This window comes from Pan troglodytes, chromosome 16, assembly GCF_028858775.2.
Source record: "Pan troglodytes isolate AG18354 chromosome 16, NHGRI_mPanTro3-v2.0_pri, whole genome shotgun sequence".
NCBI lineage: Eukaryota > Metazoa > Chordata > Mammalia > Primates > Hominidae > Pan > Pan troglodytes.
In genome coordinates this window covers 55,157,616-55,172,321 of record NC_072414.2, presented here as the reverse complement: position 1 = coordinate 55,172,321, position 14,706 = coordinate 55,157,616, and positions in this window count along the sequence as shown.

Sequence of the window (14,706 nt, the reverse complement as noted above, 5' to 3'; positions counted from 1 at the left end):
GCAGGGTCTCACAATGTTCCATAGGCTGGAGTGCATGGCTATTCACAGGCACGATCATAGCTCACTGTAACTTCAAACTCCGGAGCTCAAGTGATCCTCCTGCCTCGGCCTCCTGAGTAGGTAGGACTACAGGTGCACATTACTGCACCTGGCTCTGACTTTTTTTTTTTTCCTGGTTTAACAGCAGCAACGGATTATAAACAGAGTTAATCAGGGAACATGTTGAATTGCTCCAGAACCTATGATAAAACACCCTCTCCCTTTGTGAAATTCCTTGCTCTCACTGGTTCAGACAGAACTGAAGAGTTAATGTGAAATCAAGCAGGATTCTTTGATTATTCACTTTTAAAATTACAAGCATAAATGATGATGATAACCTAATAGAATGCTGAATAAATAAGGCTGAATAGGTGATTCTTTTGGGCCAGGTTGAATATTCAGATTAAGAGAAACTGCGAATGAAATCCCAATCACATAGTAATTTCCCACCTATTGCTTTCTGAAACTCAAGTAGCTATATGGTCTAATTAGGCTGTCTGGGGGATTATCACATTTTATTTCTGCAATGAATGGCATCATTTGGGGTTTAATATTTATTGAGGCTTTTATGAAACAGAGAGGTTTCCATATGTCTCTAGAGCAAAACATTTGTGTTTGCCATCTGCTACTCAAGAGTAGTTTTGTAGAAAAAGAACGCAAATTGCTTGCTTCTTTAATTACTTTGGGGCTAGGCTATACTATAGTTGGGACTGTGGAAAAGCCAGTGGAATTAACTGCTGGGGAGAATACCATTGTTTACTTAGCCACCAACTTAAATAATTCTTTGCAAGCAAACTGCATAAAAAGAGATTAAAGCCTAAAATTATTTTTGTTCTTTTAACTCAAGGCAAAGACCAAGTGAAGAGATGTGTGAGATTTTTTTCGAGCTGGCAAAAAGGAGACCCTATCCAGGAGACTAGGCTTTAAGGTCAGTATAGAAAGTATCAGATCTCTTTTTCAAGATCTGACGCCAACTGAATCTGTGACTCACACTTAGTACTTAAAAAAAAAAAAAAAAATCAGAGGATCTCCTTGGGCCCAGTATCAAAAAAAGTAATTTACTTTTCATCACCAGGAGCTAATTACTTGGGCTCTGGACTCCATACTGTTTGTTTCTGCTTTCCCTCTTCTCAGTGGCTTCTTGAATTGTGTATAAGTCTCTATTCAGTAACACCTCCACTAGCCTGTAGACAGTCATCATTAGAAAATATAGTATTTCTAATCACTTTTGCTTAATCAGGAGTCACTTCAACCAACAGGGCTCACCCAAAAGTGGAAACTCTGGGGCTTAGGAATTGTCTGTGGATTTCAATTGCTGATGCTTTTTCTAGCTTTCCTCACAGTAAAATTGTATCCATCAAGGTTATGAGAATACAAATGTAAGAAATTGACAGATGAAAGGGACCTAGTCTGCCCAGTGACTAACTGAGATCCTTGACAGGCTACCTAACCTCAATGGACCTCTGACTTCTAAGACTACTTCTTGCTTTAAGAGGCCATAAAAACCTGCCGGGCGCTGTAGCTCACGCCTGTAATCCCAGTACTTTGGGAGGCCAAGGCAGGCGGATCACGAGGTCAGGAGATTGAGACCATCCAGGCCAACATGGTGAAACTCCGTCTCTACTAAAAATACAAAAATTAGCTGGGCGTGATGGTGCGTGCCTGTAATCCCGGCTACTCGGGAGGCTGAGGCAGGAGAATCGCTTGAACCAGGGAGTTGGAAGTTGCAGTGAGCTGATATCACGCCACAGCACTCCAGCCTGGCAACAGAGCGAGACTCCGTCTCAAAAAAAGAGGCCATAAAAACCAATGTCTAGGCCGGGTGCGGTGGCTCACACCTGTAATCCCAGCACTTCGGGAGGCTGAGGTGGGCAGATCACGAGGTCAGGAGTTCGACACCAGCCTGGCCAACGGGGAGAAACCCCGTCTCTACTAAAAATACAAAAATTAGCCGGGCGTGGTGGCGGGCGCCTGTAATCCCAGCTAGTCAGGAGGCTGAGGCAGCAGAATTGCTTGAACCCAGAGGCAGAGGTTGCAGTGAGCCGAGATTGCGCCACTGCACTCCAGCCAGGTGACAGGGCGAAACTCCATCTCGAGAAAAAACAAAACAAAAATCCAATGACTATAGAGATGTATTCCAGGGTTTCTCAAAATGTGTACCTCAGAACGCTAAGTGAGTCAGCAGATGCTAGCAGGTGATACAAGAAGAAAAGATTTCAGGGCTAAGCTTTTTGAGAAATGCTGCTATCAGTTGTTTAGATGGTGCGGCTTCTCTGACGTCAGTATGCAGAGGCGCAGCTGTGAGTCTCCACCGCAAGGTGTGGCACACGGCTTTTCCCACACTCCATTCTGATGGCGCATCTTATGGGGCTTGTGTCCTCAGACTGTATGTTAGGAAACTGATTTAATCCAAACCCTTTTTTTTTGTTTGTTTGTTCGTTTTTTGTTTTTGTTTTTTTTGAGACGGAGTCTCACTCTATCGCCCAGGCTGGAGTGCAGTGGCGCCATCTCGGCTCACTGCAGCCTCTGCCTCCTGGGTTCCGGCGATTCTCCTGCCTGCGCCTCCCAAGTAGCTGGGACTACAGGCGCCCGCCACCACACCTGGCTAATTTTTTGTATTTTTAGTAGAGATGGGTTTCACTATATTGGCCAGGCTGGTCTTGAACTCCTGACTTCAGGTGATCCACCCGCCTTGGCCTCCCAAAGTGCTGGGATTACAGGCATGAGAGCCACCGCACTCGGCCCTTATTTTTATTTTTATTTTTTTAATTTATTTATTTTGAGACAGGGTCTCTCTCTGTCACCCAGCTTGGAGTGCAGTGGCATGATCTTGGCTCACTGCAACCTCTACCTCCCAGGCTCAAGGTATCCTCTCACCTGGGCTCAAGGTATCCTCTCACCTGGGCTCAAGGTATCCTCTCACGTCGGCTCAAGGTATCCTCTCACGTCGGCTCAAGGTATCCTCTCACGTCGGCTCAAGGTATCCTCTCACCTCGGCTCAAGGTATCCTTCCATCTCAGCTGAGACCACAGGTCCGCACCACCACGCCCAGCTAATTTTTATATTTTTTTGGTAGAGATGGGGTTTCACCATGTTGCCTAGGCTGGTCTCAGATTCCTTGCCTGAAGTGATCTACCTGCCTCGGGCTCACAAAGTGCTGAGATTAGAGGCTAAGCCACCCCTCGAAACCTAACCCCTTAGTTTTAGATATGAAAACACTAAATAGCAAAGTCCTACTATCAAGTTGAAAGTCAGCATGTTTACAGGAAGCTGTGAGGAAAGACGGCAGCATCCATTCCCAGAATTCCTGACAGACTGGACTGAGAACACCCGTCCCTGCCTCCCAGGCTTCTCCTGAGTCCCAGGGCAGGGCTCCCTGCTGCCGCCTCTGTCACTGTCAGATCCACAGAGAGATCAGAGAAGAGGGTGGGGCGCTGTGTTGGCTCTCTCTCCTCCACACCTGGGGAAGCTGCTTCACCCTCAAGCTCTGGGGGACTGGCAGATGTTGTACTAACCTGAAATTAAAATCATCTGTGCAGAAGCATATTTACCCAGAATTCTGAATGAACATTCTGTATATTGTGTTTTTCAGAAAAAGACTAATGTCAAGTAATTAAACTAACTGGCATTTTTTGCTTTGTATTGTTCTGTATTTTGAATGAATTACAGGCTAGGTTAGAGGGTCATATCACACCCAGGCTAATTTCCCACGTTGACATTTAAAGTGCTGTAAAAATGATCTGCACAATGAAGTGTTTTTACAGATAAATTATTTGAATTTCTTGAGGGCATGAATTATATTTACATTGTATCCCTAATGACTGACTAACACAGGCTTGGCATATATTAGCCACATAGTGACAAATATGTTTGCATTAATTAGTAAATTATAATCTAATGAGCAGGTTTTAATAAAATTAAATAATGGTAATAATACACTCACAGCACTAATGGAATTCTACCTTTTCAGATTAATTGACTTATCGTGGTCAAGGACCATGAATTCTGGTTAAGGCTTATTAACAGAGGCTATTTGACAGTTTTCACTTGTAATCTCTTGGTTTCATAAACATGTTTCATTCAGGTGATAATAAATGAGATCATTTCTATATTTGACTCTTCAATACATACACACAGAATTGGAATGAGCTGGTAGTTATCAAGTCCTATCTTCCAGGCACTGCAGAATTCCCCTTTCAACCACTTGGTCTGTGTTTAAACATCCCCATAGATAACACACATAATAACAACCTTGAAGAAATGTGTGATCCTGGAGGGCCTTCTGAGTCATCACAGGATTAAGTCATGTTAGTAAATGATAGTTTGTGTTCTATAGTTTCATTCAACAAAAGCTCTTTTAGCACCTACAATATATAAAGCAACTTACTAGATACCATAAGAGGAATAAAGATGAACTGACACAGACCACTCCGTAAGAAGCACATGGCCTTCATGGGAGGTGGGACCCGCACTTAAATAGTTAAAATACTAGGTAGAATTATGATATACTGGTAATGTACTGTGGTGCTAGTTTATAGTTCTTTTTTTTTTTTTTTTGACAGAGTCTCACTCTGCCGCCCAGGCTGGAGTGCAGTGGTGCAATCTCCGCTCACTCCAACTTCTGCCTCCCAGGTTCAAGCAATTCTCCTGCCTCAACCTCCCAAGTAGCTGGGATTACAGGAGCGCGCCACCACGCCTGGCTAATTTTTTTATTATTTTGTGGAAATGGGGTTTCACCATGTTGACCAGGCTGGTCTTGAACTCCTGACCTCAAGTGATCCACCCGTCTCGGCCTCCCAAAGTGCTGGGATTACAGGCGTAAACCACTGCGCCCAGCCTTATAGTTATTTCAAAACTAGTTTATATTCATTTAGACACTGGTAGTCTATAATTAAGTGGATTACCCAGTGTATTAGAACACCTAATTCCCTAACTATTGTTGATACATGGAAGGTTACCACACTCAGTATCAATGACATTGGGTTTTACTAGCAATCAACAGCATCACCTAAGAGCGATGCTCTTGGGTGAACCATCCCAGCAAGGTCTTGCTGACCAGCATTGAGTCACCTACTTTAGACCCACAATTCACCTTAAATGGATGAGCAAGGAGGATGAATCAAGATGACATGGGAACCTGAACTGCATTGAGCGAGGTTTCAGGGATGCCTTCGGGAAGCTGGATGCTTGTACAGGCTGCAATATAGACCAAGTTGCCAAGTGACAACCAAAAATGGGATTAGTCAGGGAATAAAAATTGTCCCTAGCTTTCCAGAATGGCTCTATCTGAACAGACAGTGGATCTGTTGGGGAGAAGGTGAAGGGGGTAGGAAAAGAACCTGCCTGTTTACACCCCAGAAGTGACCACCACCTACTAGTCTGAACCAACTTTTAAATTCTGATTTGGGCTCTGTTTCTACCTCCATATGAAAAGCGAAAAAATTTAAAGGAAGCCGGGTGTGGTGGCTCATGCCTGTAATCCCAGCACTTTGGGAGGCCGAGGCTCTTGGATCACCTGAGGTCAGGAGTTCGTGACTAGCCTGGCCAACCTGGTGAAACCCTGTCTCTATTAAAAATACAAAATTTAGCTGGGCATGGGCGCCTGTAATCCCAGCTACTTGGGAGGCTAAGGCAGGAGAATCACTTGAACCCCCTGGGAGGCGGAGGTTGCGGTGAGCCGAGATCGTGCCATTGCACTCCAGCCTGGGCGACAGAGCGAGACTCCGTCTCAAAAACAAAATAAAACAAAACAAAAACTTTAAGGAAATTAAATTATATAACCAACCTCCAAAGATCATTAAAGAATGTATCCTTCATATATTATGAACAGTATTGTTGGAGAAAGTTGAACTAACCCTCGCCTGAGCCGAGAATCCAGAATTCAATGCTGTTAACGTTTGAACACACAACAACGAATTTGCATCCAAATAAACATTGTACACATTTCCTTACATCTTTTGCCTTGAGAATTTGGTGATGAAAATACTTTTTACATGTGGACATATTTCCCTTAATATTAAATGTTGTAAATTATTATGCAAAACTGAGATGGGGGAACAATAAGGAAGCTCATAATTTTAGCTTCTTTGCATCTCAAAGCCAGGACTGTGATCATGACCCTGATTCTGAAGGAAATGATGTGGACAGAAGCTGTTTTGTCTGACAGCTCCTCACAACCTTGACTGACCCAAGCAACCCCCACAAAAAGCAATGCCCAGCAGTCCAGGCAATCAAGCTTCTCTTCCACCCCCTTGGTCCATTCTGGGGAGGCAGCAGCAGTGGCACTGACCTTAGGATCATCCTCTAGAGTTTTGATGTCTGGTTTTGTATGGGAGTGCAACCTTAGCAGTAAAATATTTACTTATGGAGCTCATTCATTTGTTCTCTGGCCCTTATACCTACTGGAGATAATGCCTACTGCCCAGAATAAGTAAGTTATTTATTGGAGGTAGCAGATAAAATATTGAAACAGCTCATGCCTTTGTGTTGTATAGTTGAGGTAGAAATAATGGTACCCAGATTTGTGCAGACTCTATTAACTCACACCTTTGGCTTATTTATTATTTGGCCAGATATGATTTGCTCTTAGGTCTTGGCAAGAGGGGCCTCTCCCCTGGGGCCCACTGTGTAGAGAGCCCTATGCTACCCTTGTTCTCTTCTGGTCAGTCCTCTCCACTGGGCAAGGAGTTTACAGGCTAAGTGGATTTACTCATCCAGAGCCATGCCATCTTTTTAGGCTACATTCCAGGTACCCAGAACTCAGGATTCCCTGCCAATGGCCCTGCTTCCAGGATTGGTATGGGCCTCTTCTCCTGATCGATCTTTCTTTCTTTCTTTTTCTTCTTTTTTTATTTTTTTATTTTTTATTTTTTGGAGACGGAGTCTCGCTCTGTCACCCAGGCTGGAGTGCAGTGGTGTAATCTCAGCTCACTGCAACCTCCGCCTCCGGGGTTCAAGCAATTCTCCTGCCTCAACCTCCCAAGTAGCTTGGATTACAGGCACACATGGCCACGCCTGGCTAATTTTTTGTATTTTAGTAGAGACAGGGTTTCACCTTGTTGCCCAGGCTGGTCTCAAACTCCTGAAATGAGGCAATCCACTCATCTCGGCCTCCCGAAGTGCTAGGATTACAGGCATGAGCCACCGTGCTCGGCCCTTTTTATTTTTTTTTTATTTGAAACTGAATCTTGCTCTGTTGCTCAGGCTGGAGTGCAGTCGCGCAATCTCAGCTCACTGCAAGCTCCACCTCCAGGGTTCAAGTGATTCTCCTGCCTCAGCCTCTCGAGTAGTTGGGATTATAGGCGCCTACTACCATGCCCAGCTAATTTTTGTATTTTTAGTAAAGACGGGTTTTCACCATGTTGGCCAGGCTGGTCTCGAACTCCTGACCTCAAGTGAGCCTCCCAAAGTACTGGGACTACAGGTGTGAGCCACTGCACCCAGCCCTGATCTATCCTTCTGAGGGTGGACTGTACAATTGGGCCATAGCCCTAAGTGGCCACCAAAAGAGGGTGATGATATGGCCAGCGCTTGGACATATGGGCTGGAATCCACATCGTGTGTGTGTGAGGCCCTTCATGATGTGGGCCCAATTTGAGGGGTGAAGGAAGGGCACCGTTCTGGGCCAGGGCTGCTCTCCTGGGCCACCACATTTTGGTATGGACCTCTAAGGAGCTGAAATATTCTAAATTCAAACCAATTATCTGCATCATTGTAAAGGTATATCTGTCAAGGTAGGAAACCCAAGTTTGTTAGCTTTGGCTAGAATTTTTAAATATTTAGACATATGATATGTTGGTTTTCGTTTTCATTCTTGCTCCATGCCCCACAAAATGGGGCCTGTCCTTGGAATGTGTTTGATTTTGAGTGTGTTTAAAATTCTAATATAAAGGCTCTGGTAAGTGGTTGGAGTGTGGGTAATGGGTGGGCCACTTTGCCACCAGGTCAAACAGAGCATTGCTGCCAACCAGCGCTCCAACTACGTTCCAACATCCTTCTGCTCCCTGACCCAACAAGGGAAACTGCGTGTGTGTGTGTGTGTGTGTGTGTGTGTGCGTGTGTGCTTGCGCGCGCATGTGTGTAATATCCACTGAGAATCAGGAAAACATGACCTGGCTGTGCTCACATCATCCAAACCTCACACTGATGTTCTGTTCTAGATCGCCACGGCTGCTCTGCCAAGCTTCTCTTCCCACTTGGCTTCCTTTAGCTGCTCAGAGTTAGGAGCTAGGCATTTTGAAGGCCTCCTCCAGGAGAAGAAGAATGAACTAGAAAGGGAATCATGCCAGGCTTCCTTGATTGAACCCCACTTCACTTCAGCAAATCCTTAAGCCTTTCTGTCTGTTTTGTCAGCTGTAAAATGAGCAGACTAATTCAGCTCTACCTCAGAGGGCAATGAGTGGCAGGTTTAATTAATGCTGATTGTGATGGGCTTTGTAATGTAAAGTTGTATATAAATGAAAAAGAGCTTTAGAGCCATTTTATCCAAAGTCAGCTAAGTTTGGAGTGCATCCTGCTTTCCACTGCTATGGTTAAGCCTCTGAGTCCTGATCACAGACTGCTGCAGACAACAGAGGAGCAGGAAGGCACAGTTGGCTCACATTGCCTGAACAGAAAGCAGGGCTTAGCAATGGCAGTGGGGGGGGGCAGAGCATGTAATCAACGCACGTCTCAGATGTCTGCATGGCAGGCAGCTCCAAAATTCACTGGGTCCAGCTGGTGGCAGATGATGGGCTGGTTTTTGCAATCAAAGTACAAAGAACAAGGTGTATCCGTTTATTCCTGGGACTGTTCTGGAGAGATCCTTGAGATCTAAAGTGTCACACTGAGGGAAAAGCTCTTTCCAAAGATCTCCTCTGCAGGTCTTCCTATCATACCTGCCTGGGTTTGCTGGCTGACAGCTCATGATAGGAGTCTTTTCTTCAGGGACAGTGCTTACTGAGAACGCGCTACGAGGCTCAGGCCTATCTAGGATCCATTCCTTCCTTTAAAGTCTTGTGTCTTTCCTACTTCACTTAAAGACATGGTGATATGGTTTGGATTTGTGTCCCTGCCGAAATCTCATGTGTGAATTCTAATCCCCAGTGTTGGAGGAGAGGCCTGGTGGGAGATGATTGGATCATGGGGGCGGCCTTCCCCCTTGCTGTTCTCGTGATAGTGAGTTCTTATGACATCTGGTTGTTTAAAAGTCTGTAACACCTCTCCCTTAGCTCTCTTCCCCTTGTTTCGGCCATGTAACACGTGCTCATGCCTGTAATCCTAGCACTTTGGAAGGCCGAGGCGGGCAGATCACGACGTCAGGAGATCGAGACCATCCTGGCTAACGCAGTGAAACCCCATCTCTACTAAAAATACAAAAAATTAGCTGGGCGTGGTGGCGCATGCCTGTAGTCCCAGCTACTTGGGAGGCTGAGGCAGGAGAATCGCTTGAACCTGGGAGGCTGAGGTTGCTGTGAGCCAAGATTGTGCCACTGCACTCCAGCCTGGGCAACAGTGGGAGACTCCATCTCAAAAACAAAAACAAACAAACGAAGACAATGTGCCTGCTTTCCCTTCGCCTTCCACCATGATTGTAAGCTTCCTGAGGCCTCCCCAGCCATGCCTCCTGTACAGCCTGTGGAACTGTGAGTCAAACCTCTTTTTATAAATAAATTACCCAGTCTCAGGTAGTTCTTTATACCAATGTGAGAACAGACTAATAATATACATGGCTACCTAACTTACCAGAAGTCATAGTGGTCCCACTGAGGATCACACCTGGGCACTGTTGGTTACTTTGGCTAACATGGGATTTCTGTCTCTTTCACACAATTCATCTAGCAACATTCACAGGCAGCAAATCATAACTTGTATATGCTTAGTGGACATGACCACTCCTTCCCTTAATCTCTTAGAGCCCTGTGTTTCTAGGATGACAGATCATATTCAGTATTGTGTTATAATTATGCTTATACAGGCTCTTCCTAATATTAGATGACCTTGAGCTCCTCAAAAACCCCAAGAGGGTCTTAATCATTTTTATATTGCCCTTGACCTCGGTACTTCTTTATAGAAAATATAAAAGATACTTGTTCAAATGCACTGGAAATAAAAAGACATAATGAGTGATGAAAATGATAGGAAGGCCTAATGTCCATTAGGGAGTTTTGTTTTCAAAATTAAAAAAAAATCTTGTTGGAAGATCTAGATATATTATATTCATAAGGATGAAAGGTCTTCAGCTTCAGCCAGACTTAGGTTTATAGCTTGGTTCTGCAAGTTACCATTTCTGAGAACTTAGGAATGGTACTTAACTATCTCTGTGCCTCAGTTTCCTCATGTGTAAAATGGGGATAATATTACTATCTACCTCATAGGGATGTTGGAAAGATCAAATTAGATAATCCATGTGAAGAGTGCCTAGCACGATGCCTGGCACAAAATCAGTGCTCAGGTGATATCATCATCATCATCACCACCACCACCACTATCAGAGATTATGGGGGAAGGAGTCTTAGTTGCTCTCCAAGGCTCACCGTATAGCCTTTGGATTTAACAACGTGCCCCATAGTTCCCTTAATGGCACCTTATAAGTCAGAAGCAGGACCCACTTAGGTCAGAACCTCTAGATTTTCTGCTTCTCACCCCTTATTTCAGATTTTCTTCTTTGGCCACTTGAAGAAGTGTGAATAAGATAGTTCTCATTTAGACATAATGTGAGGGCTGTTTAGAAAGGCATTTTGCAAATGAATTACTTGTATATTATGCATAGTAATTTTGTTGGTTGTAAAATATACTGTTAGACACATGTAGATCCTTGTAAACTGACTCAGTTCCAATGTATTTGGTATGTCTTTAGTTTAAATGGTTTCTCCCCTCAACATGTGGTCCTCGGATTTGATTATTCCACAGGAAAAAATGTTTTTGTTGTAGACATTCACCACCAGTTTGCCGAAGTTTGTGGAGAAAATGTTTTCAGTTAACAAACAATGTCCCATTAATGCTAGGGGTTTGAGGGAGAAGGCAGGCAGCCTGGAGGGGGTAGCGCAGAGCCACCAGCTGTGGTGCCAAAGGCAGCAAAGACGCCTGGAGGGAGTGGGCACCTTTAGGGTCTTCTGTTCAGTCTGTGCCTCCTTTCCTCAAAGTTGCCCCTAGCCTTCTTCCACAGGGGTGGCCCCAGCAGTCACTGTCTCCTCAAGTGGCCCTGAGGCTCTACCACAGATGACCAGGGTAGACACTCCTGACCCAAGCTGAGACAACCAGATTCTCTCTCCAGGGCACCTGGAATTAGGACACAGGCCTCTGGTCAGCCACAGTTGGCCCTGGAACTAGGACAGCTTATACTGGGGGGCTGGCCTGGCCATTTTCACTATGTACCATAGAAGGAAAACTGGGCTGTGGAGAAAGGAGACTGACACAGTGTCAGGGAGAAAGAGATGAGAAACCAGGTCACCCCAAGAGAAAAAGGGAGGTGGCAAGAGCATGGCTGTCTCCATTCGCAGTGGCCTCTCAGGGCTTTGTTCCCACCCCATGTGGCCCAGCTGCCCTTCCTGCCCTGGCCGGTGCCCAGCACACTCTCCATTTTAGCTCAGGCAAGTGTGAGATGCCTCTGTTACTGGAAACCCAAGGAGACTTGGCTAAGTCCGTGGGCTGGCAGGGAGAGAGGCTTAGCCAGAGATTCTGGTTGCACAGAAAGTGTCTGCCTGTTCACACCTACCCTGCTAGTCCCATCACACTCAACTGGCCTGTCTAAATCAGACATGCACAGATAATTTTTACTGATCACAATATTAAATGCAACAGATTCACACTTATCCCTAAAATAATGTTTTCTCCTAGTCACTTCCTGATATACCTTCTTGTGTCATAGGGAAGTGGATGGATGGCATTATAGATGGCATACCCAGAACAAAACAGGATTGGCACTGGTCTTGCCAATTCCCCTGACAATCGGTCAGTCCCACTGCTGGGGCATTTGATACTCATCTGTAGCTTTGGCCCTGCCCCGGGTTCACATGCAAATCCTCTGTCTAGATGGAAGGCTTTAAGAAGCCCTGTCTCAGTAGTTCAGGAGACACAGTTTACTCTGTGACTTGTCCTGCTTTTTTTTTTTTTTTGAGACAGAGTCTCGCTTTGTCACCCAGGCTGGAGTGTAGTGGCATGACCTTGGCTCACTGCAACCTCGGCCTCCTGGGTTCAAGCAATTCTCATGCCTCAGCCTTCTACGCGTGCCACCATGCCTGGCTAATTTTTGTATTTTTAGTAGAGACGGGGTTTTGCCATGTTGGTCAGGCTGGTCTTGAACTCCTGACCTCATGATCCACCTGCCTCAGCCTCCCAAAGTGCTGGGATTACAGGCGTGAGCCACCACGCCCAGCAGGACAAGTTACTTAATTTTTCTAGAACCCAAAGGGATTGTTGAAAAGATCATATGAGATAATGTGCCTGGCAAAATGTAGCAGGTATTTGATAAAATAAAACTGTCTTTCTTTCCTGTACTTAGATTTTTTTAACAGGTTTATTGAGATATAATTTACATACCAAACAGTTCGCCAATTAAAATATACAATTCATTGGTTTTTAGGGTGGGGCACGGTGGCTCACGCCTGTAATCCCAGCACTTTGGGAGGCAGAGGCAGTTGGATCACAAGGTCAAGAGATCGAGACCATCTCGGCCAACATAGTGAAACCCCCTCTCTACTAAAAATACAAAAATTAGCTGGGTGTGGTGGCATGCACCTGTAGTCCCAGGTACTCGGGAGGCTGAGGCAGGAGAATCGCTGGAACCCAGGAGGCGGAGGTTGCAATGAGCCGAGATCACATCACTGCACTCCAGCCTGGTGAAACAGCGAGACTCCGTCTCAAAAATAAATAAATAAATAAACGAATAAAAAATAAAAAAATTAAAAAACATTTTTAGTATATTCACTGTATTTAGATTTCTTAAAATGCAATTATAGCATAAGGAATGTGAGGTTTAATAGTTTTAAAAGACAGGATTTTAGTCAGCTGTAAGTTTATGTAAATCAACAGTGTGATACCACTGCATTGACAAAAAAAGCTTTGTGATATTGGGATGTACTGATACACTTACGATAATCCGAACAGGACAAGTAATAATTCCCTGTTATTCTCAGCTGGCAGTGTGTTCAGTCATTGGGCCTATTTTAAGAGAGAAATGGGCAAATTGGAGCATGACTAGAGAAATGTGATAAGGGTGATGGGAAACTGTTTATAGGAGCCAATGATACTCATCCTGGAGAAATAAAGCCTTAGAGGAGATGAAATATCATCCTTAATTAGCTCTAGAGTTTATTTTTATTTTTTTAGAGACAGAATCTCACTCTGTCGCCCAGGCTGGAGTGCAGTGGTGAGATCACAGCTCACTCATAATCTCAAACTCCTGGGTTCAAGTGATCCTCCCTCCTCAGTCTCTTGAGTAGCTGGTACTATAGGCATGTGCTACCATGCCCAGCTAATTTTCTTTTTTTGGTAGAGATAGGGTCTCCCTATGTTGCTCAGGCTGGTCTTGAACTCCTGGCCTCAAGTGATCCTCCCACCTTGACCTCCCAAAGTGCTGGGATGGTAAGTGTGAGCCACTGTGACCAGCCTAGACTTGTTTGTAAAATGAATGATATGTATTTCTATGTTCCCTCCCTAGACAGAACTTCAATAGGTGAATTCAAATTAAAAAGCAAGCAGATTTTGATACAACATAAGGAATAAGTAGAGCTGTCTAAAATTGGAGTGGATTATCCCTAATGTGGAATGAATTTTTTCTTTTTTTTTTTTCAGTAGAGATGGTTTCTCACTATGTTGCCCAGCCTGGTCTCAAACTTCTGAGCTCAAGTGATACTCCTGCCTTGGCCTCCCAAACTGCTAGGATTACAGGCGTGAGCCACCACACCTGGCCTCTAATCTGAAATTCTATCTTTAATATTTAACCACATTATTTACAAGTCAGAAAGCAATGTCCCATAGAGCCCTTACTCTGTGCAATGTATTATGCCCAGGCAGGTAAAATTATTAAGAAGGTCAACTCTTCTTTATTCAAGGCCAATTTTCCAGTCTGCGGATTAGTCTAACAGATCATCCTTTCTTTCATTTTTCATTTCTGCTCCCTGCTTTTTGATCAGAGGATAGAGAAAAAGAATCCCAAAATGATCAATACAGATATTTTATTAGCAGTTCTGATGATAATGGAAATACTCCAAAGACTTAGGGATTACCGATCAGAAGGTTGTGCTCATCTCTTCCCAACTCTCTGTAAATTGACTTCACCTTAGTAGATTGAAAGTGGTCATAGTGGGAATATTTTCACCATGGAAATTAGCGAACACTACTGATCAGCACACCTACCCCTTCCTCCCCACCTCCAAGCTCACTGACCAATGCCCTACTGTTTGAGAGTCTATGCTACCTAATGACTACTGGCCTGGCACGACTAAATGACAATAGCCCTTCTAGTAGATTGTTCAATTATGTGTCTCTATAAAAATACATTTAAAGCCAATGCTATTTCACGTTTTTTTGTTTGTTTTGAGATGGAGTTTCACTCTGTCACCCAGCCTGGAGTACAGTGGCACTATCTCAGCTCACCGCAACCTCCTCCTCCCAGGTTCAAGTGATTCTCCTGCCTCAGCCTCCCAAGTAGATAGGATTACAGGTGCCCGCCACCACACCCAGCTA